We start from the raw sequence: 6,000 nt of genomic DNA, 5'->3' as shown, positions 1-6,000 counted from the left end.
AGGGATAGAGATGGGTTTTAGAAAGCTATTACTTTCTAAGTGATCCCTACACTTTTGCAAGGAGATGAGTTTTTCTAAGGAGAGATTATAGAAGGAGAATGTTGGCTGAACACATCTATACAACTTAAGCAGAATAAAGTGATTATAGACATTTAATGTCATGCAATGTTGTAAGACTGCTTTACATTGATTTCTTGTTGCAAGTAAATGGCTTTCTGAATGTAATGATGTGCTTTTGTTCAGTGTAGTTCATCTCTCATTTATTCTTTGGGGATGGAGCCAACTTAATAATACATATGACTAATTCCTTAAGAAATACAGACAAAGAGGTGACCTTTTGCATTTTCTCTGAGGGCAGGTTAAAAAGGAAAGATTGGGGTTAGATGTCTTTTTATTTCCTCATAAAGTTATGAATACTTATTTATTTCACTTGGAATAGCTAGATTTATTCACTATTGATCAGGATGAGAGCAGAAACGAAAAACTATAGGAAATTAAGAATAAGCAGAAAAAACTACCCAGATGTTTGATGTTACTCTACAGGATAATTTGGAATTATTATCGTCGGTGCAAAATAATGATATAAAGATGCTTATTGCTCCTTTGTGTCTTCAGTCTTTTTCTCTATTTTTTTCTGTAAAAATTCTTTCCCAATTATGATAGAAATAACAGCAAATTTAAACGATTCAGCAGTCTCCAATAGAATATGGTATTGTGCATTACTCTCATGGAAGGTCAGGAATATTTTGGTTCTTATAAATGAAGACTCTGTCCTGAAGAATGCTTTTGGAACAGGAAACTGCAAGAATATGTTTTCAGGCTTACGCAGGCAACGACAGGACCTTGGGCACTTTGGACTTTGGATTCAATTGGGTTGGCGTAGAACTCGGATGCAAAGAGACTTTTGGCTTACAAAATATGTAGACATATTGTCTCCTAGTCATGAATAACAAATGTAAAATTTCCAGGTATTGATTAGGCTGCACTGCCCAGGAAGGCTTAAGGGATTTCCACTTCTTGATTCTCCAAGATCGTCTAGTTTCATTAGCAAATATTTCACTAGATATTACAAAACTTCAGTCTCTTCAGTGTTTGACTCTCCTTCTGCATTCTCTTATAACAAAACATACACATATACACACACACACAAATTTGTATTGAAGACCCACCTCAGTTGTCCAAGAAAGACTCTTCTCATGAATTTTAAATATCTGCAAAGATCCATTTACATTGTTTCTTATATTGAAATGGAATTTTCATTATATAATATATCCTGGTTATGGTTTCCTGCAGCGCCCCGCGCCCCCGTGTCTGCACTCTGTGCGCTGGCACCCAGTTCGCGAGTTTTGAGCAAGGGGGCTGGCGGTTAAAATACACAGACACATGCAGACAGAGAGACTGCGACAGGGGTCATCCTTGAATTCCCCAAGAATTCCCCCTTTAATGTGTTCAGGGGCAGATTATATAGAGATAGCCACTCCCCAGCCAAACCCACCAGAAACCACTCTCCTGCCATCAGGAACTCCTGGAGGGCTCGTGCTCAGAGCAGCTGTAGGCACTCAGATCAAGGGATTACAAGAAATTCAGGATCTGGGGTCTCACTCCTCCCAACAGTTTCCCTTGCCTCTCTGCTCTTCCCAGTTCCTCCCACCATCCCTCCCATTGGGATCCACTCCTTTTCTGTTTCTCATTAAAAAACAGTCATTTAAGAGATAATAATATCATAAAATATTACAAAATAAAACACGATAAAATAAAACAAAAATAATCACATTGAAGTTGGACGAGGCAAACACACAGAAGGAAAAGAGTCCACGAAAAGGCATGAGAATCATAGATAGACCTATGCATTCAAACACTCGGGACTCCCACAAAAGCACTAAAAGTGGAACTCATATCATACGCAGAGGACCTGGTAACCTGTGCATGTCTTGTGTGTGCTACCTCAGTCTCTGTGAGTTCATACGAGCTTTACTCGTACTGATATAGAGGGCCTTGTTCTCATGGTGGCCTCCATCCTTTCTAACTCTTACATTTCTTCCACCTCCTCTTTTGTGTGATTTCCCGAGAGCTGAAGTGAGAGATGTGATAGAGACATCCCATTTAGGACTGAGTGTTCCATGGTCTCTCATTTGCTACCTAATATCTGGCTGTGGGTCTCTGTATTTATTTACATCTGCTGCAACAGGAGGTATCTCTGATGATGACCAAGCAAGGATCCCCTTTTCTTAACTAGACCATGTTCACTCAGACTATTAAGTGACTTGTGCTCACAGCCTCAATGTCACACATTGATGCTACTTCCCAATGTGATGTTATTTGGGAGTGATTTGTGCATAAATGCAGCATTGAGAATTAGAGCCTTTCTGATAAGATTGATGCTTATACAATACTAGAGAGAGCTGTCTTATTTGTTCTCTCTTACATACTTTTCCACTATGGAAAGATATATCAAGAAGATGTTAACTTGTTGATATGTTTGTATCATTGACTCTCCTTGTGGTGGTGACAGAGACAGGCTACAAACAGATTTAAAGGAGGAAGGTTTATTGGCACATAGGAATAGTTCGTCATGGTGGGGAAGTCATGATGCCAAAAACCTGAGCTATCTCAAGTCACATCTGCAGGCAGGAAGCTCAATGAGATGGATGTTGCTTCTCAGGCCCCCTTTTCTTTTCCATTACCTAGACTGGAATGCTGCTGCCCATAGTTAGAGTATGTCTTTCAATGTTAATTGACGTAGTTCAAAAAACCCTCAGAGAGAGAACTGGATGTGTGTTTCTAGGGCAAATCCAAATACTGTAACATTGACAATCAAGACTAGCAATCTACGTATCCCTAGGAGATTGAGACAAGTCTCAAACTGGGGCATAGAATATCCTGTGTGTGGGCACTGCTGAGCATACTATAGCTCCACCGTTTAAAGTCCTTTGCTTATAGTTTCACATTTTCAGGAAGGGATGAAACAAAGAAAACCAAATGTCAGCAAACTCCCTGTTTTTCACTGGCACGAAATCTTAGACACCAGCTAAAACTCCCTTAGAAATCCAATGTACTACAGATTTTCCACACATGATTGGATGATCAAATCAGACTTTCATAACCACTTATCCTACTCAGTGTCAAACACTGCTAAGCAGTTTCATAACACAGACCACCAAGCAAAGGTGGAGCAGCGAGTTTTTAAAAGGTGGTTTCCAAATTCTCTTCCCCCTCCCTGTTGGAAAGAAACTTCTAACCCAGGATTCTTGATGAAACAACTGTGAGGTTTTCAGGTGTTATGTCCACCACAGGGATCTAGTCTATAAACACTCAGCATTCAAATCATTGCCTGCACTTCACGGCACACACTTCAGTGTGATGCTGCATACAAAATCTCCATATGCGGCAGATCTTTGTTTCCTTTTACTGTTAGTCAGGGATAGCTTACCAAGTGCATCTCAGAGTCAGAGCCTTTTGCTCATTAACATTATCAGTCTCTTTACATGGATGCTCAATTGTTATGAAGAATAAACAATGTCACTGTCTCTTTCCCCTGACCCCAGAATCTTTTTTTCCTTTACCATCCCTTAAAGATTGCGGTTTAGCTGTTTTAACAACTGTGCTCTAGCATCCAAAGTTATGATCCTTTATTACAGGGAGAACTGAGAGCTAGCTTGAGAACACTAGGGGCTTACCAAGCAGAGGCAGACAGATATTAATATGAGAACTATTACCTGCATCATTCTTACTTAATGCTGTCAGTCATACAATGGCCATTCTTTCAACAACTCCTTTGTGAATGGTATTGGGAATGCTGGGTTAAAAAGGAGACACACGAATCTTAGTTGGTAGACAAACAATTATGCCAGAAACAGAAAGCATGAGAGAGCTGTGATGAAAGCCGGGGAGGAGTGGAGAAGACAGTGGCAGGAGCTACTTGGAGGAACTCTTAGGGAGTAAACTCAGGGGGTGCCTGCTGTAGGAGGTTCTTCTGTCTATGTGTTGCTTTCATTGGTTAATGAATAAAGAAACTGCCTTGGCTTGTTAATAGAACAGAGTTTATGTAGGTGGGAAAGACAGAACTGAATGCTGGGAGAAGGAAAGAGTCAGAGAGATGCCATGGAGCCACCACCATTGGAGACAGACATGCTGAAATTTGCTGGTAGGTTACGACCTCGTGGTGATGCACAGATTAATGGCGATGGGCTAAATTAAGATGTAAGAGTTAGCCAATAAGAAGTTAGAGTTAAAGGACCAAGCAGTGATTTAATTAATATAGTTTCTGTGTGGTTATTTCAGGGCTAAGCTGGGAAGAACAAGTGCCCTCCTATAGATGACTCTTCTGGGAGCTGGAGAATGAAGAAACTAAACAAGCTTGAGGAATGAAGCGTGGGACCTTGCAGGCATAGAGAAGTCTGGTTTTCTCCTTGAACAAGACAGAGGCCATTGTGAAGGGAACATGGTGAACTGCAGGAAAAAAAAATGGGTGAAACTGGTCTAGAGAGGCTGGTAGGGGCAAATTTGGAACTTCCAAAGACTTGTCAGCCATAGTTTTAGGTTCAGGTTTGTTTCGCAAGGTGACAGAATGTTCCTACAATAACTTTCATCCCTTCAGAGAATATTTAGAACTGCTTCTACATGCCTGCATACCAGTTTGGAAAAGTGATCCTGTTACAGAGATAAACATGCTTGTTTTGAAGCATTGGAAAGATATGGAAAATCAGCAAATATTTAGAGTCATCTGTGATAGCATCGAATGGTATTAAATCTGATTTTACAAAGTTATGAAATGTGGATAGACATTAAGAACAGTCTGCTTCTTCATATATAATGCAATGCTTGGGTCAAACTCTTTATTGTAGTTCAAGTCAAAGATAAAAGGATGCAGTCAACCAGCCAAAATTATTTACATAAAACACAATGGAAAGTGGCTTAGAAGTGCACAATTTTGGACCATGATCATTCCAGGAGCGCTGCCAAGGTAAGTGGCAGTAGATATCGATTATATAGACCTGTCATGGATTGGTTTAACCAGACATTTTGAAAATTGAATTGGATTTTACTTCCTAAAATGATGTTTTTGAAGCTGTGCCAAATGCAATTGCTCTCCCTACCCAGTCAGGTTTCGCACTTAATCCTTAGACGTTTATAATGTTGGTCACAGGAAATTCTTTCTCTATGCCCAGAGCAAACTGATTACATTCCATCATTTTACATGACAATTCCCCTCAGTTTATAAATATTATATATTATGAAATAGTGCATGTATAATATGCAATACAGTGTGAAAATTGATTATACATTGTTGAGAGGAAAGCAAAAATATTGTAAGCTGTATAAGTGAGATGAGTTTGCAATTTGCCGTTCAATTCTAGAAATGTTTTAGAGTGAATTGAGTAGTTTGTTTCTTCTTGTTTGGCAGGCTTAAACCGGAGATGTCCTGAGCAAGCGGATCCACTTAATTATCCTGTGCCTATTGTGAGTTATGAAAACGCCAAGGAAATGTTGGTGACAGGGTTTGCTTAAGAGACAGAGTCAGAACTAACACACAATTAATGTATGTTTATCATGCTGCAGAATGGAATGCAGACAGAACTGGAGATCAAGGAGAGCTCTTGTAGCAAAAAATAATATCCAAAATTTAAAGGTGACTAGAGAGTTGATCATGGATAACCTTTGACTCTATCAAAAGTACATAAGCAATGCTGAGTAAAGCCTAGTTATGATCCTATGATGTGGGAGTATGTGAATAATACAGAATAATAATAATACAATAATCAGGATAATTAGATAGACGAGTAGTGACCATAAACAGTTCAGGAAGAAAAATGCCCTATTCCAGGCAGGTCGGGAAAAAAAGTGGTAATGGGAGGATACATAAAAATAGAGGGCAATTTGAAAATAAAATTGGTAAACTTGGGGTGTTTGTAGTATAATTTTTCTAAGATATGATACTTCAGCACCAAGTGTTGGAATGCTTCTGAGGTTTGAATGTATGCCCTTTTCTGATCGTTGGGT

This window comes from Microtus pennsylvanicus, chromosome 15, assembly GCF_037038515.1.
Source record: "Microtus pennsylvanicus isolate mMicPen1 chromosome 15, mMicPen1.hap1, whole genome shotgun sequence".
In the NCBI taxonomy this organism is placed as follows: Eukaryota; Metazoa; Chordata; class Mammalia; order Rodentia; family Cricetidae; genus Microtus; species Microtus pennsylvanicus.
The sequence above is the reverse complement of the archived record's forward strand: the minus strand, read 5'-3'. Positions refer to the sequence as shown.